The sequence below is a fragment of the Erinaceus europaeus genome, chromosome 12 (assembly GCF_950295315.1).
Source record: "Erinaceus europaeus chromosome 12, mEriEur2.1, whole genome shotgun sequence".
Taxonomy (NCBI): Eukaryota; Metazoa; Chordata; class Mammalia; order Eulipotyphla; family Erinaceidae; genus Erinaceus; species Erinaceus europaeus.
Window position 1 is genome coordinate 59,808,511 of NC_080173.1, and position 26,251 is coordinate 59,834,761.

General features: G+C 38.2%; 1 pseudogene; it reads left to right on the plus strand.

Annotated features, from left to right (window-relative positions):
* The first annotated feature begins 15,227 nt into the window (after positions 1-15,227).
* LOC132541781 (mitochondrial import receptor subunit TOM20 homolog) overlaps positions 15,228-26,251 on the plus strand; it is a 31,539-nt pseudogene continuing 20,515 nt past the window's right edge.

Below are 26,251 nucleotides of genomic sequence, written 5' to 3' on the forward strand. Positions count from 1 at the left end.
CAGATAGTCTCTCCAGGTAGCTTGGACCTTCTCACAACATGAAGAAAGGATTTCAAAGACAAGCATCCCATAAGAAAGCTAGTAGAAAGTTACATTATTCTTATAACCTAGCCCTAGAAGTCAAATAGTAGTACTTCTTTTCTCATCCATTGGTCAGGTTGAAACTGAACATCTTAAGGGGAGCTGGGGTGAATATGGGAACACACAGTCTGCTTTGATATAGTCCACCTTCCTCCTTTCTGGAAAGAAAGGTAGGAGAAGCACTGCAAGAAATGGACATCTGTGTCCCCAGATCTCTATCCCCCACCTCCCACCTGGGAATTTTTAAAAAATAGCAAGAAGAAGATGCTTTGTGGGGAGCTCCTCATTCTCCATATTGTAGAAAATTTCAAAATAAAAATTTTCCCTCACCACAGAAAGTACAGAAATCTGTAATTAGTCACTCTGGGCATAGGCATATTTTTTTTCTTATTCTATTTCAAGGGCAGTCTCTCAAAGTATAGACAAGGTTGAAGAAGACCAAAGATTACAACTCTTATTTAAAAATATGTCAGTCACATTATGAAAAGAGCATATGTCAGGAATAAGTATATAGGTGCAGCCATTTTTGGAAAAATACTATCTGGCATGAGACCTCTACAGGAATTCTTCAGACTAGTATATTATAGCAAAGTAAAGGACTCTAGGGAAGAAGTGAGGGTGAGAAGCATCAAGGATGCAAGGGTCCTGGTGCATGGTGGTGGTAAAGGTTCTACATTGGGTTGAGAGTGTTTTGCAGACACCCATCATAAGGAGATGAGAAGTTGTACCCAAATGTCAGCAACAATACTATAAACTACTAACCTCCAGTGAAATTATAGGGAAAAGAAAGAAACCCTAATGAAGTAAACTGAAGTAAGAAAGTAGAACAGATATTACAAACCTTAATTAAGGAAAACTGTTTGTGGTCCAGGAGGTAGCACAGTGGATAAAGCATTGTATTCGCAATCATGAGGTCCTAAATTCAGTCCTCGACAGTACATGTAGCAGAGTGATGTCTGGTTTTTCCTTTCTCTCCTCCTATCTTTCTCATTAATGAATAAATAAATTTTAAAAAAGGAAAACTTTTCTAATTTTTTCCTAAGTCTTTTTTTTCTCTAGGGTTATTGCTGGTGCTCAGTGCCTGCATTAAAAATACACTGCTCCTGGAGGCCATTTCCCCATTTTATTGCTATAGCTGTTGCCCTTATTGTTATTGTCATCAGTTATTGTTATTGGATAGACCAGAGAGAAATCAAGAGAGGAGGGAAAGGCAAAGAGGGGGAGAGACAGATACCTGCAGATTTGCTTCACTGCGTGTGTATCAACCCCTCCTGCAGGTGGGGTGCTGGGGGCTTGAACCAGGATCCTTACGCCATTCCTTGTGCTTTGCACCATGTGTGCTTAACCTGCTGCATTACCACCCAGCCCCTACCCAGAAGGTTCTTAATTAAAACACGTCTGAATAAAGATATATGGCTACCTTCTCCTTTTTTTTATTACAATAGAGACAGAAAGAAGTAGGGTGGGAAGAGTATAGGGAGAGAAACACCTGCAGCATGGTCCATCACTGGTAAATCTTCCCCCCTGCAGGTGGAGACTGAGGTTAGAACCCAAACCCTTGGGCACAGTAACTCATGTGCTTCACAGGTTGTTACACTGTCCAGCCCCAGGACTATTAAGAAAATGTAAAATTCCATAAAGACAACAATGAGATATCACTTCACCCGCTGTGAGAATGGCATACATCAGAAATGATAGCAACAACAAATGCTGGAGAGTTTGTGGGGGCAAAGGAACCTTCCTGCACTGCTGGTAGGGATGTAAATTTGTCCAACCCCTGTGGAGAGCAGTCTGGAGAACTCTCAGAAGGTTAGAAGTGAACTTACCCTATGAAACTGCAATTCCTCTCCTGAGAATATATGCTAAGAAACAAAACACACTCATCCAAAAAGATCTGTGTAAACCTATGTTCATAGCAGCACAATTTGTAATAGCCAAAACCTGGAAGCAACTCAGGTGTCCCAACAACAGATTAGTGGCTGAGAAAGTTGTCATATATATACGCAATGGTATACTATAGCTATTAAGGATGATGAACTCACCTTCTTCACTTCAACTTGGATGGTGCTTGAATGAATCATGTTAAGTGACATAACCCAGAAAATGAAAGATGAATATGAGATAATTTCACTCATGGACAGAAGTTGAGAAATAAGAACTTAAAGGGGAAACACAATGTAGAACTTGGGCTGGGTTTGGTGTATTGCACCACAGTAAAGGATTCTGTGTATCCAAGGTGGAAGGGTGTTTCAGGTACTGATACATGACAGTGAAGGAAGATCTAAGTTGAGAGTGTTTTGCAGAAAAAATTGATAAATTTTCCACATGTACCAACAACTGTATTTACTGTAAACCATTAAACCCCCTGTAAAAATATTTTGAAAAAATAAAATAAAACAGCAAACTGTGCAGTGTGTTTTGCATCATTTGTGTGAAAGGATATTTCTCATTCCAACAGAATTGAGGAGGTGGTGGGTCCCCCCAAAGGTTAAGCAAGGGGCTGCTCACCCTATATTCTGGCAAAATTATGTGGATCTCACCAAGAATACATTTCCCAAAGTGTCCTATTTTTGGCTGGTTGTTTCCAAAACAAAAACAAAAAAAGCACTTTTTTTTTTGAGAGAAACAAAACAGAAGACATACCTAGTCAGAGAATCCTTGGATTCCCCCATAGATATGATGGGCCTAGACCTCCAATAGATCCCTCTCTCCACCATCACTGGTCACTTCCATCAGGAAAATTATCATAAGCCCTTTTGTGGGCCTTTCCAGGACCTCACCCTCACTATAAACTAGAATGGTAAGGACTGCTCCATTTTCCAAAGGAAGGCTGGGTCATTCTACTCTGCCTATTGAGGAAGACTGGTCCTGAAATGAGTGCAGTCTAGAATGTTCCCAGATGTGACCATGGACTGCAAGCTAAGATTGGCAGGGACTCAGAGGTTATACAGACTGCGCTAAGTATGAATAGATAGGGGTCCTGGGTCTGACTGATGTGGTAAAAAGTTAATTGTACTTATATTTTTTCAAGTTTTGGAACTATTCTCAACTCTTACACCATCTTCCTAGTCAATATTTTTAGTCCACGGCTATGTCTGTTATCAAACTTAAGTAAAAATTTACTAGTCTTGGTCACCAACAAGCATACCTAAAATAGACTTTCTAGCTTCTTCCCACTCAAGATCACTAAGTTCATCTGCTTTATTCCTACCTTTTGGTTCCTGTCTTTTATCTTACTGCAATTACCACCAAGTTGCAGATGCTACCATGATTCCAACCTGAACTCTTTGTGGACCAATGTGTCCCAGACCTTCAATATTCCCCCAACAGGGAAAGAAAGAAACAGACAGGAGGTATGGCTTGACCTGACAAATTCCATGCCCATGGAGAAGCCAGAACTCCCACCATAATTTTTTTTGGTCCATGCTCCCAGAGGGGAAGAAATGTTAGGGAAAGATGACTAGAGGGCTCTGAATCCCAATTCCATCAGGATTCTGAGAGAAGAGGAAAGAAACAGAAGGCAGGACAATGGGCAAAAAAAATAATAAATTATAGATGACAGGTAGATAGATATAGATAGATAGGTGATAGGTAGATGATAGATAGATAGATAGATAGATAGATAGATAGATAGATAGATAGACGATAGAAAATTATAGAAGTAATAGTCAACCCATATCTATGACCTTGGGAGAACTACTGCAATTTCCAATGGTGGGAATGGGGACATGGATCTCTGATAGTGGGAAAAGTATGGAACTATACCTGTTTTCGTAAAATTTTTTAAATCACTAATAAAAATTATTTTTTTAAAAAAGACATTTCTTGGGAGGTAGGGATGAGGTGGGGAATGCCTGTGAAGGAAAATGAGAGAGTAGAGAGGAGACTAAGGCAGCCATGGACCATCAGACTGCCCCGGGCCCTGTGAAGAAGAGTGGGGAAGGAAGAACTGTAGAGAGGAAAAGTCAGGTGAAGCAGGTCTGCAGGTGTCTGTCTTTCTCTCCCCCTCTCTGTCTTCCCCTCCTCTCTCCATTTCTCTCTGTCCTATCTAACAATAATGATATCAACAACAATAACTACAACAACAATAAAAAAACAAGAAGGTAACACCACAATTATTTGTGGTGCTAGTTTTAATTGACTCTTAGAAACTTTTATTTCACTGTTCTTAGTTCAAACAAGAGTATACCCCCCATTTATTCAAATGATCCCTAAAATGTAATAAAAAGGTGTCATTCTTCATCATTTTAAATATCCTGGAAATATATATTCACATGTTTGGGGGGTATTGTTTGTTTGTCTTATCCTCACTGTTTTGTCAAGTCTTCACTGTTTAATCAACTTTTTCAAATAAAGAGAAACACAGAAAAAGGACAAAATACCACAACACTGAAGCTTCCTCCAATGTAGTGAGAAAGTAGAGAGTAGGCACACTAAACAGGTGAGATATTTTGCTGGCCCTATAGTAAAATCTTTTAAAAGAAAAATAATTAATTAAAAAAAGATATGGGTGGCTTACACAGAGTCACAAAACTCTGCTCTATGTACAAATCTCAGGAATACTCTGGGACAGTGTAGATTCTGACCAGTGGGGGCAGACACACATCCCTGTGTTTCTTTTTTTTTTTAATTTTATTTTTATTTAAGAAAGGATAAATTAACAAAACCATAGGGTAGAAGGGGTACAATTCCACACAATTCCCACCACCCAATCTCCATATCCCATCCCCTCCCCTGATAGCTTTCCCATTCTCTATCCCTCTGGGAGTATGGACCCACGGTCGTTTTGGGTTGCAGAAGGTGGAAAGTCTGGCTTCTGTAATTGCTTCCCCGCTGAACGTATGGATGTTGACTGGTTGGTCCATACTCTCAGTCTGCCTCTCTCTTTCCCTAGTAGGGTGGGTCTCTGTGTTTCTAACCAGCAGCTGCAGTCACCGAGTCAGCCCAGAGACTTTGCTCCCTGAGGCAAGGTTTGGTTTAACTGCATAAAGAGCAAAAGGGCTACAGGTCTACTCTGTAGTTGCCCTAACAACAGACTCCTAGACAACAAACTGCAGAGCTAGGGGCTTAGGAGCTAGCATAATGGTTCTGCGAAAGAATCTCATGCCTGAGGTCCTGAGGTCTTTGGTTCAATCCCCAGCACCATCATCATCCAGAATTAAGTGGTTCATTGGTCTCCCTCATCAAAATAAAAACAAATAAAATATTTTTATGGTCCAGGTGAACCTGGTTAAGTGCACACATTACAGGACGCAAGGATCTAACTTCAAGCCCCCACTCCCCCACTTGCAACAGGGAAGCTTCATGATTGGTGAAGCAGTGCTGCAGGTGTCTCTCTAAACAAAAATAAATAAATTTAAAAAATAAAATAAAAATCATGAGCCACTTCTAACAAAATACTCAGTATTTTAGAAGAAATCAAAGCAATAACAATGTCTATTTAAGATTATAAACTTTTAAAATTTTGAATATAAAAATGCTAAAAAATTTTCTTATGGTCATACCCCTCTTTCCTGGATACTCTTATTTTCAACAGCCACATGATTTACTCACGGAAGTCATGTGTAAGATACTTAGAAGGAATCAGTCTTGAATTATCAAATTTAATACTCTTGTGACAGTAGCTATTCATTCTTAGCTATATATTTAGTCTATGTAGTCAACAAATATTACAATGAGTTTTTAAAAACTCAGCCTTATATAAGTTGTGAGGATAAAATAATGTTGAATTAAAAAAAAAAGGAAAAAGTATTTCATATAACCCAGTAATTCTCAGTTGGGGTAATTTTATCCCCCAGTGGATATTTGGAAATTACTACAGGATTTTTGTTTAAAAAAGTCTGAAAATATTAGTAGCCTCTACAGACTAAAATACTAAGATACTGGTAAACAACCTACAATGAAACAACAGTCTCCACAACAGAATTATCATGCTCAAGACATCGATAGCACTGAGGTTGAGAAACTCTGGTAACTGAAGACTTGTTTAGTCTTTGGTGCACCAAGCTAGACTAATGCACCATGAAAATCAGTATAAAGGATAGAACAATTCTTATCACATTACCCTCAACCATTGAGTTCACTGTTTTAGTTTCAAGCATTATTATTTAACCAATGTACTTTGCTTACATATAAAACCCTTTAATTGGCATTTAATTACCATTCAATTCTTTTTCTTGTAATTAACTCATTAAATGTCTTACTAAGTAAAAAACAACACAAAGCAAATGAGCTAATTAGTGTCTAATTATCGGTTACTAAAGATTACTACAAATGACTTACAAATGGCTAGCTTCTTTACTACTACTGGGAATTTCAATTGCTATCCATAAGTAAATGACTGCAATTTATACAGCAGGATGTATACATAAACTGCATGACTGTTAGAGCTGAAGCAAGAAACTTTCATCTGTTCTTGGGAGAAGCACATTAGCAAAAGGATCTTTTGCATTCATGACCACATGCCTCCCTCCTGCGGCAGAGCTTGGAACAAGAAATGGCATATCTGATAGACAAAGACAAACAACAGGAGTATTATGTTGAGTAGGCATGGAAATTCCTGCTTATCCAGCAGCAGAACCAGCTAGTAGAAGCTCTAACTTCAATCAGAGGTCAGGGGTCTTGAGTTCAGCAACCCATGTCTGTTTTTCAGGTAGAGAAATTGCATACAGAGGGGTTTGTTGCAGTGGTTCAATCCAGTCCAGATGGAGATCAGGAGCTAGACAACACAGGGGAATTTAGAAAAGTCAAACGAAAATGTGGAGCTTGGTTTTAAAAAGTCCTTTTCAAAGTGACAGAAAACTCATGTATTATTATACTGCAACAGAGGGGGATAGAAATTATTTATCAGGGCGTGGAGGGTAGATAGCATAATGGTTATGCAAACAGACTCTCATGCCTGAGACTCAAAATTCCCAGTTTCCATCCCCACACCACCATAAGCCAGAACTGAATAGTGTTCTGATAAAAAATAAATAAATAAATTTTAAAAATAAATTATTTATCAGGTTGTTGCAAAAAAACATGACATCGTTTTTTTCTGGTTTTCAAAGCAAAAATACATCATGCCTTTTCCAACAACCCAATTATTATGGAAAGAGGGTAGCATTATCTTTCTTTTTTCCCTTCTTTTTTCTTTACTAATTTTTGAAATGCAGGTGTCAGTCTTTACATAGCTATAACAAAGTAGATTCAGAAGTTCATGGCATAGGTCTGTTAGATTTTTGCCATTTAAACAAGGATCTATTCTATCCTTTTGTCCCAGTTTCTGGCTCCTTCTCCAGGGATATAGTTCAATCATTTCTCTACTAATTTTCACCAATTTTAAACAATAAAGGTAGACCTCATAAGGCATATGCTCTCCTTTGTCAGTTTTTTTTTTTTCTCCAAGGTTATTGCTGGGCTTGGTGCCTGCACCATGAATCCACCGCTCCTGGAGGCCATTTTTCCCCCTTTTGTTGCCCTTGTTGTTGCAGCCTCATTGTGGTTACTATTATTACCATTGGTGATGTTGTTCATTGTTGGACAGGACAGAGAGAAATGGAGAGAGGAGGGGAAGACAGAGAGGGGGAGAGAAAGACACCTGCAGACCTGCTTCACCGCCTGTGAAGCGACTCCCCTGCAGGTGTAGAGCCTGGGGCTCCAACTGGGATCCTTGCGCCGGTCCTTATGCCTTGTGCCATGCACGCTTAACCCACTGCACCACCGCCCGACCCCCTTCTTTGTCAGTTTTATCTATTACAGTTAAAAGACTAGGGAAAGGGGTGTATTCTGTGTGTTTATGTTCATGCTGTATCCTTGTATGCTTATATTCAAAGGTGATATAGAGGGTCCAGAAACACTCAGGAACTTGGGGCTAAGACCTTAGTGACAGGTTCAGGCACTTGCTGAAGTTCACACGGTAATCCAACTCAACAGCCAAGCAAGCACCAGAGTTGCTCTCTTAATCATTAACTAGTAACACCTTCTTACTACAAAAAACGCAATACATAAGCAGTGAAGCACCAATGTGACATCAAGGGCAGGGGGAATCTACTGGAAATAGTGGTATTACGAGAATATGAAGTCCTATCAGGAAAAAAATGCTGTGATAAAATAAAATCGTAGAATATTTAACATAAAAAAATTATGTTAAGTGAGCTAAGTCATAAAGAATGGGATGATCCCACTCATAAACAGAAGCTGAGAAAGGAGAACAGAAAGGGAAACTAAAAGCAAGATTTGACTGAATTTGGAGTAGGGCACCAAAGTGAAAACTCTGGGGTGAAGGTGAGGGTGGATATTTGGCTTCATGGGGCAAGGGGGGGGTGGGGTTGGGATGGGATGGGACACAGTCTTTTGGTGGTGGGAATGGTGTTTATGTACACTTCTATTAATTTGTAGTCCTATAAATCACTAAGTAATATGAGGGAAAAATTTGATTGAATGTTTCAAACTTTTTAAAGCACAGACTCTTTTTAATACATAGGCTGAATCATTGATATGTTGACTTTCTCAAAATCCTAGACCAGGGAGAACAGAAGCATCTGGTGGCACAGCTATATACAAATAATGTCAAGGGACATAAATTATAGTGATGTTGTGTTTGATACAGCAAATCTTAACAAATGGATATTTCAAAGTTAACCCAATTGTCAAATAATGTGATTATAGCAATGACTATCTATTGTCTTCTTAACCCTAAGACAGCAGGAACCTCCCACTTCCTCTATAGAGCCTATATTTTCCCCCACTCCTGGAATCTCTAGGGTGGTGCTCACTTTCCTTCATGCCTCTCTCAACTCATACCAAGTGATACTGCATCCGCTGATCCCAGCCTGATCAATGTAAGGAATACCACCTCAGCATGCTTCACTTCAGACTGTGTCCAAAGACATCAGTCATGGAATATCAGCCCTTCACCCTCATTACTTGGGTGAGACCTTTTCTTTCATAGGATTCTCTAATTCCATTCCAGGTGGTTCACTTCCTAACAAAGTCCCAAAACCTAGATCTTGACTAGGTCCCATGAGATAGAGCATATGTTCACATGTATCCATAAATTAGGGCAAATATATACCTGAAAGCAAAAGTACACAATAGTCTGCCAATAGTCTGCAGTGAGTCATTATAAAGTTCATAATGAAATAGTGTCTACTTAGACTTAGATACCCTCCTCACCTACTTCCTATAATACTTCCCTCACCCACTTCCAAACTATCCTTATCAAAGCAAGGACTGCAAAAGTTGAATAAGGGCAAGAGACTGGCATACTTTAACGATGACTCTTTAGTCACTATCAGGCCACCCTATCAGCTGAGGCCCTAATCAGGGAGTCCTGAGATTCCCAAACAGACATGATGGGCCTACACCTCAAATAAATCCCTCTTTCCAGTGTTACCGGTCATCTCTATCAGGAACAACAAAATAGACCCCTTTGTGGGGCCCCATAGGACCTTGCCCTCAACTTGGATCAACAATGGTAGAGAATGTTCCATCCTCTGATGGGAGGATGGACAACATACTCTATGCTACACCTGAGGAAGATGGGTCGATATAGGGGCAGCTTGGAATGTTTCTACTCATGACCACAGAATGTGAGCTCAGATCTACAGGGATTCAGAGGTCACATAGGCTCCTAAACTGAATATGGGCCCCAGACTGTCAGGCTAGCTTCGCAGGTGGGAGAGAGAGATGACCAGGGACTCATGGCTGAGTGGTATGCAGTTCAGTCTTTATTCATGTGGAACGCAGCGCAATCTAAGCTATCTCTAATCACAGTCTTTTCCTTATATATCCTGAGGTGGAAGAGTCAGGTCCGAAGAGGATGTACATAGCATAGGGGATGGGGAGAAGGAAAAAGCATGCAAAACAGTGAGGATTAAACCAATGCCCTGGAGGCAGGGTGGTACTTAGTTAACAGTGGTTATGTAAATAGAATACAGTGTTAAGCAGGGGGGATTAAACCAATGAAACAGAAGGGGTCTTAGAAGTAGAATTTAGAAGTATACCAACACCAGACAACATCAAATCGATGAGGTTTACCATCAGCAGTATTTATATCCCTTTCCCATATTAGGGAGATACTCTCTTCCCTGATCCAGCTTTCTCGTCCTTTTTCCAAACATGACATCGTCTCCTGAGACAATAACTTGGATCCATCTGCATATCTGATTTCAGGTTCGGGGGGGGCGGGGGAGAAAAGAAAAAACTAGTATAGCCACAGACCCTTTGGAATATAACTAAAATATTCCTACTAGCTATCTACAAGATGGAGTACCCCCAGCTCTTCATCTGCACTATTCCAGCCTTTAGGTTCATGATTGGTCAACAATTTGTTTGACTTTGTATATTAACTCTCTTTTCAGCCACCAGGTTCCAGGTGCTAGCATGATGCTGACCAGACTTCCCTGAACAGACGACTCCACCAATGTGTCCTGCAGCTCTGCTTCCCCAGAGCCTCACCCCACTAAGGGAAGAGAGAGGCAGGCTGGGAGTATGGATCGACCTGTCGACGTTCATTTTCAGCCGGGAAGCAATTACAGAAGTCAGACCTTCCACCTTCTGCATCCTACAATGGCCATGGGTCCATATTCCCAGAGGATTAGGGAATGGGGAAGCTATCAGAGGAGGGGAGAGGATACAGAGTTCTGGTGGTGGGAACTGTGTGGAGTCGTATCCCTCTTATCCTATGGTTTTGTCAATGTTTCCTTTTTATAAATTAAAAAAAAAATCCCTTACTTTGGGAGTTGGGCGGTATTGCAGTGGGTTTAGCGAAGGTGGCACAAAATGCAAGGAACAGCATAAGGATCCTGGTTGGAGCCCCAGGCTCCCCACCTGCAGGGGAGTCGCTTCACAAGTGGTGAAGCAGGTCTGCAGGTGTCTATCTTTCTCTCCCCCCTCTGTCTTCCCCTCCTCTCTCCATTTCTCTCTGTCCTATCCAACAACAATGACATCAATAATAACAACAATAATAACTACAATAATAAAACAACAAGGGCAACAAAAGGGAATAAACAAATATTTTTTTTAAAAATCATAGAATTTTTTTGTGTGTTCCTTCATTTTATTTTATTTTATTAGGACGGAGTTAAGGGGGGTAGAGAGAAAAGAAAGAGAGACCCAAAGACCTATGTCACTACTCACAGAGCAGGGGAACAGAGGCTCCATCCCTGGTCCTTGTGCATGGTAATGTGTATATACAACCAGGTGTGCCATCACACAGGCCCCTAAAGTCCTAGCATGTTTACTTTAGGACATAGCACATATGTAGAGTGTCCTTTCATATTTATTACTATAGCAAATATAAATCTGAAAATACACTGTTGTTCTTCAATTATTCTGATATAATTAGTGTGCTATACCCTTTAAATCAAAAGTTACACAAAAGAAGTTTCTTGCTTCTACACAAGAGAAATTTCATTCCAGTCCCTAGTCATGTGTATTGCTAGTGGTTTTTATGATCTAGAGAGTGAGAAAAAGTGAGAAAACAAAATAAGTAAATTGCCATTTTTATGGACACTGATCTGCTACTATGAAAAAGTGTGTAAGCCAATTTGCACCATCATTTCTTCACCCAAGAAACAAGGAGAACCTACACAAGAAGCTAAGTTACTCTCCAGAAATTTGTGCTCGCTTTGGCAGCACATATATTAAAATTAGAAACACAGAAATTTTGAAAATAAGCAGAAATAGCCTCTGACAGAAGGTAACTATTTTTTTCTCTATTCCACAAATATATAGAAAGCCCTAGCAATAAAAAGGCAGAAGAGACAGCTCAGCTATCAGTCTTTCATGGACTGTAGCACACATAATGCTATGTGATATATTGTAGTAGGAGGACAGAATACAAAGAGCACCTACTTATTTCAGACGATGAGCATCATGGGAAGTTCCTAATGAGCTGCTCTGAGAACTGAATGTTGAAGGATGACTACATGCTACTTCTTGAGATCTATAAGCATTAGAATACTATTCCCAAGAGAGCATATAGCTTGAAATTTCAGGTTTGACATTTACATCCTATATAACCTCAGGCAAACCAGCAAATTACTTAACTGTTCTATACATCTGGATGCTTTATAAAAAGATGCTACAAAAAGTACCTCCCTCATATTGTTGCTGAGAGAACTTAATGTACTGATGGACGTAAAATCCTCAGAATGACTGGGTTGTCAGAAAAATCATATTTTCTGTATTTTTCTATCCAAAAAATGTAACATGAATTTTCTGACAGTCCAATATATCCAATATGAGTAAGTGTATAATAGAATTTAGCTCTCCTTTTAATTTTTGTATTGTATTGTATTGTATGTATTTATTTATTTATTAGATGGAGACAGCCAGAAATTGAAAGGGAAGGGGGTTGATAGAGAGGGAGAGAGACACAGAGAAACCTGCAACAATGCTTCATTACTTGCCAAGCTTTCTCCCTGCAGTTGGGGACTGGGGGCTCAAACCTGAACTCTTGCACATTGTAACACATGAACTCAACCAGGTGTGCTTACCACCTGGTCCCAGGTTTATCTTTTTTCTTTCTTAATCTTTCTTGTTTTCGTTCAAATGAAAATGAATGCATGAGTAAAAAATAAGATGAGAAAACTGAATTATTTATAAAAATCTCACTATAATGAGATAAGCAGAGAGCGTTCTCCTAGAGTACATGTCATGGAAGACCCTGAGTTGTGCTCTTGACAAGTCTAAATTTTATCATGATAGTTATGGGTTGTGGAAAACATAGAAGGATTTTTTTAATTTTATTTGTGATTTAATAATGATCCACAAGATTGTGGGATAAGAGGGGTACAATTCCCACCACCAGAGATTTCTGTCCCTCCCCCTCTATTGAAAGGCTCCCTATTCTTTTTCCCGCTGTGAGAATGGACCAAAGATCTTTATGGGATGCAGAAGGTGGGAGTTCTGGCTTCTAGAATTGCTTCTCCACTGGGCATGGGCATTGATAGTTTGATCCAGATCCCCAGGCTGTTTCCAACTTTTCTTAGTGGGATAGGACTGGGGAGGTAGGGTTGTTGTGGGTCATCTACCCAGGGAAATCAGGGTTGGTTTCATGGTAGCATCTGCAACTTGGTGGCTGAAAAGCATTATAACATAAAAAGCAGAACAAAGTGTTTAATAATCAGTAGCCTAAAGGTAAGAATCTAGCAGATAAGATTTGGGGCCTTCATTTTGGAAGAAATTAGGGAGTCTATTTTAGGTATAGTCCAAGGGCCCACGACTTTACTAATTTTTCCTGAGATCAATAAAAGGGTTTTTAAACATTGATGTCAGTAAATCTAATTTGTTTTCAGCAAGATCACTTTTAACACTGTGAAAAGCAAATGAGTCAGAGCAAAACTGCTTGCAAGGGAACCAGTCACCATGCTAGTGAAGCAGTCCACTGGATGAAAATGTTAAGGGTCTTGACATAGCTGAGCGCAATGGGGTTGAACATCTTTCTAGTAGGTGAGGCAATTTAGTGAAAGGTCTTGTTTTGACCTCCTGTAGACTGACCTTAAATCTCTTACGCATACACTGGGGAGAGGGGGGTGCAGGGGGGGTTAAAGTGTAAGGAGAAATGTGTTTGTGCACTTTTTCCTAGGTCTTAGGCAATGTGATTTTCTCTTTTTATTTTTTTCTCTGTTCTTCTACATAAATTTCTTTTACAAATGAACCCAAGATGATGAGTTCTAGTTGTTTGTAGATTTAGAGTGCTGAAGAATCACTGGTTTTCATGGGCAGACAGCAACAAAGCACCAAATGTCATATCAGGTAAAATGGCAGCCCATGATTTAAATCCCAAGCATGTTACTCCATCAAATCTACGTCCTCTGTGTTACAACATCTCCACATACTTTTTTCATGATAAGAGACTGAAGTAAATTTACTCTTAATCTCACCCATTCTACTATATTAAATTATACACTTTTGAAACATGCATTTAAAAGTATTAGTGATTTGTATTAGTGCCTTTCCCATAAAATGTACTAAGAATAAGTTATGTGAGCCCCTGTATCAGAGGAAGAACTAATTAATCAAAGCTAAATGGGTCATTTTAGAACCTCTTAAAAAGTGCAGATGACTATGATTTCAGAATCACTGTTGTAATGTGTAGAGCTAAATATGTTGAAAAAATTTCTCTCATATTATTGGTGAGTGACTCCAGGTGCTATTACTAAGGTCAAATGTTATAGTGCCATTGTTGTAATTTTTTTCCTATAAAAACTATAAAAGGATTACATGCTTTTAATATAGAGGTCCCTAATGAACAATATATCCAACCTGCAGAAATTTAGGCAAGATTCATGTCAATTAAAAAAAATTTGCTTATCAAAGTTTTTTTCTATATCAAAGTTTTCATAAGTTGACTTTAAAAATAAGAATCAGGGACTAGAGGAGCAACTCGTTGGGTAGGGTGCCTGCCTTGCCATGTGAGTGGCCCACCCGGGGTAAGGTTTGTGTCCCTAACACCACATGACAGTGTCACAGCATCGTGTGGCTCTGGTGTCTGTCTTTCTGCATAGTGTGAATTGCTCTGTCCCTCAATTTGAATGAAAAATGGCCCGGGAGAAGTAAAGTTGCCCATAGGTGAGACCCAGATTAATAAAATTAAAAGTCAGAGTCTCATTGCCCATAGAATTGCAGCTCTAGTCAGGAAGTTTCATTACTTACTGTTTCTTCCCTTGGCTCTGAATGAGTCAATGTGTCCATGCTATCCCCTTGGGCACATGAAAGTCATCTGTAATACCCCTCTGAAAACTAGGCCTGTTCATCTGGTCTGGTGGGAAAGGCAGCTACCTTTTCTTTCGCTCCCCCTCCTACCAGGCCACCTTGTAAAGAAACACAGGTGATCATAATCCCACAAACTCTCAAACAGAAGTACCATTTATCATGCCAAGGGTATTTTAGGAGATTTAATATTTCAAAGAACAAGTCATTATTCGAAGTTTAGCAGTGGGCTGAGTATATTCTTTTAGTCTAAGCACTTAATGTTTCAGATTTGGAAACTGACTAAATTCTGACATTGGCTTATGTTGCTAAAGGATTTCTAAAAATAACTTTAAGAAAAAATACTAAGTTACCTACAACTTCAAAAGGGTCATCCTACTCTGCCATTTGAGGAAGACAAGTCCCGAAATGAATGTAGCCTAGGAATGTTCCCAACTGTGACCATGGACTGCAAATTCAGACTAGCAGGGACTCAAAGGTTATCCTGTGCTAAATGTGAATATAGATGGGCCCTTGGTGAGATCAGTGGAGTAAACAGTTAACTGCTTATTTTATTTCTTCAAGTTTGGAAGCTACTTTCTGCTCTAATCTGGCTCTCTAGTTTTATTATCAAATCTGACACCATCTTCCCAGATAGTATTTTTGTCCACCTCCATATTAACTATCAAGCTCAAGCAAAAATTACTAGTGCTGGGCCCCTATGAACATACTAACACAGACTTCCTAGCTTCTTTCTACCCTAACATTTCTAATTCCAACTACTCTCTTTCTACTTTTTGGTTCCTTTTCATTAAAAATCTTGTCCTATCTTATATCTTACTGCTTATCAGACTCCAAATTGCAGGTGCTACTATGATTCCATCCTAAATTCCCTGGGCAAATGACCTCATGAATGTGTCCTAAAACCTCACCTCTCCAAAGCCCTAATTCCCAGTAGGGAAAGAAACAGTAAGGAAAGAAACATGCCAACATCCATTTCTAACAGAGAAGCAATTACAGAAGCCAGAAACTCTACCTTCTACACCCTAAAAATAATTTTGGTCCATACTCCCAAAGAGGGAGAAATGTTAGGGAAAGATGAGTAGAAGGCTCTGAACCCTAATTCCACCGGAACCCTAAGAGAGAAGAGGAAAAATAGGAAGAACACTGGGAAGTAGTAATAGTTGTAGGTATGACTTAAAAACGGAAGAGAAGACAAGACCATAGAATAAGTGGGATAATATATATAAATATAGATAGTTGCAGAAGTACAGTTGTCCCTCTTCACTGTATGCTTTGACTTTCGCAGCTTAACTCTATTGAGGTTTTTTCAAGTATATTCATTAAAAATTTTATCAAGACAATGAAAATGATACAGTGCATGCTTGGTTGTCTGAGTAAACTATACACCCCTAAATTACAATTAAAATTACTGTACGTACGGACTGTAGGCCTACCCAAGCACCCCTGCAAATCCTTCAATGCCAGGTGCAGCTGCTTGGTCACTCCTTGTGTGTGTTTAAAATCGGGTGTGGTGAAACCAAGCCAATCAGAGTGAGTTTCTCTCACACGTGCTTCTACCTCACTATGTATCAGAAGCATCTGCTCTTGTAAGTGTTTACAATTTCTGAGACCTTTTATTTAAGCCCCACGATGGCTCCTAAGTGTGCTGTTTCTTCTTAAGCCTTCTGACGATAAAACTAAGCACCGGAGGAAGATACCATCAAGGAGAAAGTGAAACTCTTGAATATGATCAAAGATGGCAAGAAAATTGTGGAGGTTTCCAGCCACTATGACTTGAATAAGTCTACCATTTGGTCTATCTGTAAAGATGAAAAGAACATCCATGTAATAGCTAGTGTGTCTGTCAGTATGGAAGCAAAGCTAAGGGGATGTTATTTCATGTCTAGAGGGCTCTAATAATGTTAAAAACTGTATTTAGAAGGTCATAAACAAGTTTTCTATGCTCTAAAACTACAAAAAATATTCAATTTATAAATAAAGAATCCTACTTCATGGAAATTCACTTATCACAGTGGAGTCTGGAACTGATTAACTGTGATAAAGGATTACTATAATAGTCAACCCATATCTGTGACCTTGGGAGAACTACTGCAGTTTCCAATGGAGGAAATGGGGACATAGAACTCTGGTGGTAGAAGCAGTGTGGAGTTATACTGCTGTTTGTAAATCAATATTAAATCACTAATAATATAAAAATTGAAAATAACTAGAGCCTTATCATTGCATACTGTCCAAATAATACAAGTGCCTCATGTTGTCAAGTATACTCATTTCTAACTCTTTTTTGATATTATGATTTTCATTTTTTAGTTCATTGCTAGGAAGGAGGGACCATTTGGAGAATTTACCTTCTGTGGTAATTTATATAATTATTGAGACTTGAAATATCTGGGATAAAATTTATAAACTGATAAGCTAGTGCTGAATTTTGAGAAAAATGTGATATATATATACACAATGAAATGCTATTCAGCTATTAGGAATAATGAATCCTCCTTCTTTGACCCATCTTGGATGGAGCTTGAAGGTATTATGTTAAGTAAGATAAACTAGAAAGAGAAAAATGAGTATGAGATGATCCCACTTATAAATAGAAGCTAAGAAGGAACAGAAAGGGAAACAAAACAGATTTTGGACTTGGTCTGGAGTATTTCAATAAAGTAAAAGAATCTGGGGGTAGGACAAAAAGTAGATTTTCAGCTCCACTGTAGCAAAGACACAGACCTTTGGTGGCGGGAATGGTGTTAACATATACTCAAGTTCTTTAAATGCATAGATTTCAGTTCTGAGTATATTATTCCTTTAGTCTAAGCACTTAATGTTTTATATTTGTAAATTGATTGAATTATGACACTGGGCTTAAATTGTTAAAGTAATTCTAATAATAACTTTTTTTTGAAATATTATATGTTCTATAATCTTAGGCCAGGTAGACCAGAAGCAACCAGTCCTGTCAGCATCTAAGATTTAATGCTATTTGTAAATAGCATTAAATGACATAAATCATTATGAGGTCATGTATGGTATAGTAAATCTTAACCATGGGATTTTCAAAGTAAACCAAGCTCCCAAATAACTTGGTTTTAATAAGAATTGTTATTACCTCAAATGATATGGTTAAGTATCCCAAAGACTGGTATTTTTGTTTGCTTGTTTGTTTAAAGGAATAATCACAACAATTCAAGGAAAAACTATACAGAATTCACACACACACAGGATTTGTATAGTTGGCACTTGATATCCAAACTGATGACAAGACTAGATTTAAATGGACAAGAGAGCATGAACTTGGAACTTTTTATAACTCTTCAGGAGACTGCAGAAGTAACAAGGGAGAAACAGCAATTACAGTTTCAAACTCTTGTGCCACTTTCTCTCTTCCAACCTTATAAAATAATCAAATGTAACTTCCCTAGTTCTGCTTGATATTTAATTTAGTAGGGACTTGTGCTGAGGGCTGCATGCTTAACAGGATTTATGAACAGACTGGAGGAAACATTATAGTTTCAGGATCTCAACTCAAACCTACTAAAGAATGTTATTTCCTTATTGAAGTCCTAACTCTTGCAACAACAACAACAGCAACAACAACAAAAAAAAACTGGCAAGAAAGTTAGAGCTACTTAACCTAAAAAGGGCCTTTGTGTCCTCTGCATATTTCTGTCAGGACCATGCACTGTAACCATGGAAATGTGATGGGGGAGGGAGGTTAGTGAGTTTAGGCAGTGAGGCATAAAAATTCAGAGATTTATAGGCACTAGAAAGAAAAAAAAATTGTAGATTTCTGTCGGTGTTAGGAAGAGTAGAAAGACTTATAAAGTTAACTAAATAGCCAAGAAATGGTTTTGACACCTACCTATTAAAAGTATTTTTGAATGATAATATGGAGAAACCACTGAAAAATGTCTATCAGAAATAATGGCCTTTTGAATATAAAAAGCAGATTTCTGGCTAGATAAAGATGTGATTAATATTCAAATAATATCTGTTTCATTTTTCAAAAGTAAAGTTTTAGAAACAAAAAGAAATAGGGAGGGGATATGAACAGAATATTCACCGAAGAAGAGATCTAAAAGGCCAACAAATATATGAAAAAATGCTCCAAGTCATTGATTGTCAGGGAAATGCAAATAAAGACAACAATGAGATAACCACTTCACTCCTGTGAAAATATCATGCATCAGAAAAGGTGTCAGCTACAAATGCTGGAAAGGTTGTGGGGTCAAAGGAACCCTCCTGCACTGCTGGTGGGAATGTAAACTGGTGCAACCCCTGTGGAGAGCAGTCTGGAGAACTCTCACAAGGCTAGAAATGGATCTTCCTTATAAATGGACCTTCCAGTAATTCCTCTCCTAGGAATATATCCTAAGAACTCAATCACACTCATCCAAAAAGATATGTGTACACCAATATTTATAGCAGCACAATTTGTAAAAGACTCTGGGAAGGGGGTAGAGTTCAGGTCCTGGAACATGATGGCAGAGGAGGACCTAAGAGGGATTAGATTGTTATGTGGAAATCTGAGAAATGTTACACATGTACAAATTACTCTATTTTACTTTAAACTATAAACCATTAATCTCCCCCAATAAAGAAAAAAAGTAAAGTTTTTAGAGGCTGAGTGGTGATGCAATCAGTAGAGTGTCCACATGAAAACCCAAGTTCAAGCTTTCAGTCCCAATCTGCAGAAGGGACAATTCTAGAAAAGTGAAGAAGTATTGCAGTTGTCTATTTCTCTTGCTCTCTTTTCATCTCTCTCCATGTTTATTTCTCTCTGCATTTATTAGAAAGGAAGGAGGAAAAGGTCATTAGGAACAGAAGAGTCATTTTACAGGCATTAAACCCCAGTTATAAACTGGAAGAGAAAAAAGGGTAAAAAAGAAGAAAGGTTTATATAAATTTTTTTAAAAAATTCAGGAAGGAGAAAATATCTTCTTGCAGTTCTAAAACTCTATAGACAAAATGAGGCTCAAGCAGAGGTGAGCAAGATGATAGATAGATTGATTGATTGATTGATTGATTGATAGATAGATAGATAGATAGATAGGAAGGAAGGAAGAACTAGGTGGTAGTTTCAGCTTTTCTAGCTGTCATTATGGTGTTAAAAGCAGTTATAGACAACACAAGCAAAGGAATGTGATTGTGATCTCATACAACTTTTTCTGGAAGCAGGTTATGGTCTAAGTTTGGCAAGCTAGCTCATATAATTTGCCACTCTCTGGTCAAGGCACTGATGCTAGACTGGCTGCTTAAGATCCTAAGAGAATCAAATAACAAACTGGAATGTTCAAATAAAAAAAATAAATAAAGTATGTGAAATAGAGGTTGTCCTGGGTTACCATATGTGCCTTGTTGACAGATGCCATATAAACCTTTGAAATGTCAGTTCTGTATTCTGTGTGTGTGTGTGTGTGTGTGTGTGTGTGTGTGTGTGTGTGTGTTTGTGTGTGCATGTGTGTGTGTATTTGTGGTATGAAAATGTAAGACTGACAGTTAAATAAGAAGAGATTAATAAATTTCAATTAGAATTTCTCAATTCTCCCCCTTTGGATTGCACCAGAAATTTGAAATGTGTAAATCTCTGACAATTCTTAGATATTTTAGCTCAAATATCTTAGTATTCTTATTGGAGAAATTGTGTCTTTAAAATTCACACACTGTTAATCACTTTGTTTTATATAGAAGAAAGCAACTGCCTAGTGTCCATAGTTGATGCCATTTGTCAAAAGTTTTCCTTAAATGAGATGTCTCCACCTGTCTATCAACATCATTGTCCTATCTAGAAAACTTTGACCACATTTTCTACTTCAGATTTCTCCTAATATGAAGAGAAACTATTTCACCTTCATAGAAAAGTGAGAAAAAAAGATCTTAACAATTCTTTTCCTTTATCAGCAAAAATGTGATCCCAGGTACATGTAAGGCCTCTCAGTACCATACAGGAAATTAACTGCCTGCCATCATAGCTCCTCTCGGTAACAAATATCTTCTCCTTCTTTTATATGTCATGGCTAGTCATAACTCTTGTTAGGTGTTTTATTCTCATGATGGTTCATGCGAAAAGACACAGCTTGTCACACAGGTACAAGCTCGTGAATTCCTAGATTACAGAACGGAAAAGGAAAGATTCAGCTTTGCTCCATTCCCAATCCTTTGGAGCTTTATCTACAACTTGTTCTTGATCTTTCACCCACAGCAGATTTCCTTGTATTTTTTCCTGTAAGCAGACCCTCTTCTTGCTCCCTGGTCTCTCTTTAAGAGAATCATTTAATAGATTTGTACTGTCCCACATTCTCATACACAAGGTTTCTGTGTCAAAAAGGAAAAAAAAAAAAAAAAAAAAAAAACCTTTCTGGTGCAGCTATGAGGCATCAGGAGAAAAAGAAAGCTGGGATTTACTCAAAAGAACATCTTGGGCCTTTAAAAATTCAGAGCTAGATCAACCTGCCAACACCTATGTTCAGTGGGGAAGCAATTACAGAAGCCAGACCTTCCACCTTCTGCACCCCATAATAACCCTGGGTCCATACTCCCAGAGGGATAAAGAATAGGGAAACTATCAGGGGAAGGGATGAGATATGTAGTTCTGGTGGTGGGAATTGTGTGGAGTTGTACCCCTCTTAACCTATGATTTTTGTCAGTGTTTCCTTTTTATAAATAAAATTTTTTAAAAAAGAAGTAAAAAATATTCAGAGCTAGAAAAAAATTTAGATTCAGTTACAGATCAGACTGAAATTTGAATCTAAGCCTTACCTTAAAAACAATCATTAAAATATCTACCTCAGAGTTCAATGATTAGTTAAGTGCTGATTCCACTGTTATTCTGTTAACTTCCCTTTGCTATAATAGGAAAAGTCATCTGATGAGTGCAATTCTGTTCTCCTTTGAGAGGGTCAGATAATAGAGTTGTATAGAATCTAAAGCATCCCTCCTGGTCAGTTTTCTTCCTCCCATGTCATCACCTGTAGACTTACATGAGCTTTTGTAACACATACTGAAATTGGAAGGAAATTCTTAAAACAGCAGTGCTCCACTTAGAATCTTAAACTTAGAATCACACAATATTAGAATATATAAAATATACATACAGAATGATATTATGTAGAATAACTCATTTTATATATTATTCTAAAATATAATATTGCTAGCTAAATTGCCTTGTCACGTGTGTGTATATGTATGTGTATCTATAGAAATATAGATAAGTATAAATAAACTTTCAAGAAGTGTTTAGAAAATCACCTAGTCTGAGTCAAAAGCAACAGATGGTCAAAAATCTGGAATCCAAAATGAGCAACAGGAGACCTATCACTCCTACCAGAACTGTGCCATCACCAGATATTTTTCCATTTAGCTTTGCCACATTTTTGCTTACTGTGAAATCTTCTGGCTAGTCCATATTGTGAGGAGAAACAGCTTGGGATTTCAAAATCATACATGTCCGAATGTCTGTGTAGGAGTGTTGAGATAAAATAATCATTTCTAAATATAAACTAAACTCAAAACCTTACAAGAAAAGAATTATCAGTGTGAAGGGGGATGTCTTACTTTAATGAATATACCACCCTTTTAATCCCAATGACAACCATATGCATTCCCTGATGACACTGCTCTTTATCAAACAGACCAGGAATGTATTCAATGTGACTTTACTAAAACTTGAACAAGTGAGCACAAAGAAGTACAACACAGAGATGTAAAACACAAAACATGAAATGAAACACACACAAAATGTAAAAATGCAGACATCATACTTAAGGCCCAGGAGATGAGTAAAGAATATGGTAAGCCATACATGAGCCCCTAGGTTCTATCCCAAGCACCAGGTGGGAGCACCACATTCAGCACTAAGGGAACTCCATGAATTATAGAGTGGTGCTTTGGTGTTTCCCTGTTTCAATATTAAAAGTTGGGCCTATGCAGCTATCAAGAACAATGAACCCACCTTCTCTGACCCATCTTGGACAGAGCTAGAAGGAATTATGTTAAGTGAACTAAGTCAGAAAGATAAAGATGAGTATGTGATGATCCCACTCATCAACAGAAGTTGAGTAAGAAGATCTGAAAGAGAAACTAAAAGCAGGACCCGATCAAATTGTAAGTAGGGCACCAAAGTAAAAACCCTGTGGTGAGGGGTAGACATGCAGCTTCCTGGGCCAGTGGGGGGTAGGAGTGGGTGGGAGGGATGAGTCACAGTCTTTTGGTGGTGGGAATGGTGTTTATGTACACTCCTAGCAAAATGTAGACATATAAATCAGTAGTTAATTAATATGAGAGGGGGAAAATTAGTTGTATGTCTCAAAGTTTCTGAAAACACAAACTGAATCTTTTTAATATATAGGCTGTGTATTTGATATGCGGACTCTCTCAAAAGCCTAGACCAAGTAGATTAGAAGCATCCAATAGCACAGCTATATACAAGATACTGGATACTGTACAGCAAACCCTAACAAAAGGACTTTTCAAAGTTAACCCAATTAACAAATAATGTGATGAGAACATTAACTATCGATTGTCTTTTTGAACCCTAAGACAGCAGAAACCTCACATCTCCACTATAGAGCCCCTACTTCCCCCAGTCCTGGAACCCTTGGACAGGGCCCACTTTCCCATATGCATCTCCCAATCCAAACCAAATAATATTGCATCCGCCGATCACAACCTAACCAATGCAACGATTGCCACCTCAACATGCTTCACCTCAGACTGTGTCCAGAGACTTCACATGTGGAGTGACAACCCTTCGGCTTCAGTACTCGGGTGAGACCTTTCCTTTTATAGTACACTCTAATTTCATCTCAGGTAGTTCACTTTCTAACAAAGTCCCATAACCTAGATATACACCAGTTTCTGTGAGAGAGAGCTTATGTTCACACGTATCCATAAACTACTGCAAAATATATACCTGAAAGCAGAAGTACACTAGAGTTTGCAGTGAGTACCTCCCTAACACTTCCTCTCCACTATTCCAAGCTTGGGATCCATGATTGCTCAACAAATTGTTTGGCTTCGTATGTTAACTCTCTTTTCAATCACCAGGTTCCAGATGCCACCAGGATGCTGGCCAGGCTTCCCTGGATTGAAGACCCCACCAATGTGTCCTGGAGCTCTGCTTCCCCAGAGACACACCTTACTAGGGAAAGAGAAAGGCAGACTGGGAGTATGGACCGACCAGTCAACGCCCATGTTCAGTGGGGAAGCAATTACAGAAGCCAGACCTTCTACCTTCTGCAACCCTCAACGACCCTGGGTCCATGCTCCCAGAGGGCTAGAGAATGGGAAAGCTATCATGGGAGGGGGTGGGTTATGGAGATTGGGTGGTGGGAATTGTGTGGAGTTGTACCCCTCCTACCTTATGTTTTTGTTCATTAATCCTTTCTTAAATAAAAAAATTAAAAAAAAAAAAAAGTTGGGCCAGGGAAATGTCTTGACAGGATTTTCCTAGTGTGAAACTTCTAATCCAGAACTGTGAGTGTCATAAGCATGATATTGTACAGAGAATGCAGTTAAAACACTGAATTTGTTTTTATTGCCTATAGAATATAGAAAAGTCAATTGCCATTAACATTTTCTCACCTTTAAAGACGTGTCATGGTATTTCTTCATGTTATATTTCATGGTTCAGTGTACAGGCATCAGCTGAATGACTCAGAAGTTTATATTTGATCCAAGTAGAACTTACCTAGTGCTCTCTTTAAGAAGAAAAATTTTAATTGGGAGATAAAGACTGGAAATCTTTGGGGTAATGTTGATATCATTGCTTTAGACAAAAGATCATGATAAACTCCTGCTTCAGAGATACCAGAAACTACCTTTTTTTTCCTTATTCCTCTATAGACATGCCTGTGTGACTTTAGTAGCCATGACTTGCTTTTTTTTAATTCTTAACAAATAAAAAGAAGACGATGATGAAGAGTGACTGAATGAATGAATGAATGAATGAACAAATGAGAAAAGGTATTAGAAAGAAGGATGAGGATTTGCAGAAGAGATCACTAAACTAGTATGCTATCTTTGTCATATGAGTCACCCAGGTTCAAGCTTAGTTTCCACTGCAAAACACCGTCTCTCTCTCTCTCTCTCTCTCCATATATATATTACTCTGGTTCTTTCTTCATCTGAAAACTTCAGACCAGAGTGGTGATGTCTTAGTTAGAAGAATGGACAAAAAAAAGAAATTTAAGTGATGAAATAGGCGGTAAAGTAGACATAGTGTGTCCCTCTCACAATCCTGAAATAGGGTACCTACTACATAACACTGTAAAAATTAATGCAACAATTCTTGGCGGTTTTAGTTCATATGGCTTGGTTGGCATGTGATTTGGCTGGCCAAGTGATTAGCAAATCAGTTGGTGTGGTTTTTCAGGATAGGTTTATGCCTTACATTGTCACAATAACAACTGTATAACATTCATTTCAGTTGTTGAGAAAAATGAATTTCTTTTTCTGTGGGCTAATGAGAGATGAAATATAACACAATACTACTAGCAGCAGTTTTGGCACATTCAACAAAGGACCTACCTAATTTAAAAAAAAAAAAACAGAAGAAAACATGACCAAGAAATAAGGATAAAGACAGAATGACACTTTGCTTGATACCTGGATCTAGCCAAGAGTGAATATTATCTTGATGCAAGTTCCCAAGGCCCTCTACATTCTTTGTTAAAAAAAAATAAGGAAAATTTTTGTCTTATTTCTATATATTATATTATATTATATTATATTATATTATATTATATTATATTATATTATATTATATTATATTATATTATATTATATTATATTATATTATATTATATTATTTTTGCTACCTTAGCTGGTCCTATAACTTTACCAATGCTTTTGCTCATTGATATAATGCTAGTTCATGCCACTTGACAACAGTATCACAATTTTAATTTATATATATATATATAATAGTGTGTTGAGTATATATTTTAGGTATATAAACGATTTGTAAAAAATTGCAGGGAGTCGGGCGGTAGGTAGCACAGCGGGTTAAGCGCACATGGCGCAAAGCGCAAGGACCAGCATAAGGGTCCCGGTTCGAGCCCTGGCTCCCCACCTGCAGGGAAGTCGCTCCACAGGCAGTGAAGCAGGTCTGCAGGTGTCTGTCTTTCTCTCCCCCTCTCTGACTTCCCCTCCTCTCTCCATTTCTCTCTGTCCTATCTAACAATAACAACAACAACAATAACTATAACAACAATAAAAAACAACAAGGGCAACAAAAGGGAAAATAAATAAATATAAAAAAAATTTTAAAACTTAAAAAAAAAATGCATTCAGTTCCTTTGATTAAATGTCTTGACCGAATATTTTATTTGAACTTACCAAAAAAAATCACATATAGGTGATTCCATAAAAAAGGGGGGAGGCATCTCCTCTGAAAAACCCAAAATAGAAAGACACAGACCAATCTGTCCTTCTAATATGTTATCTGCTGTAAGTCACTAATAGGTCTTTT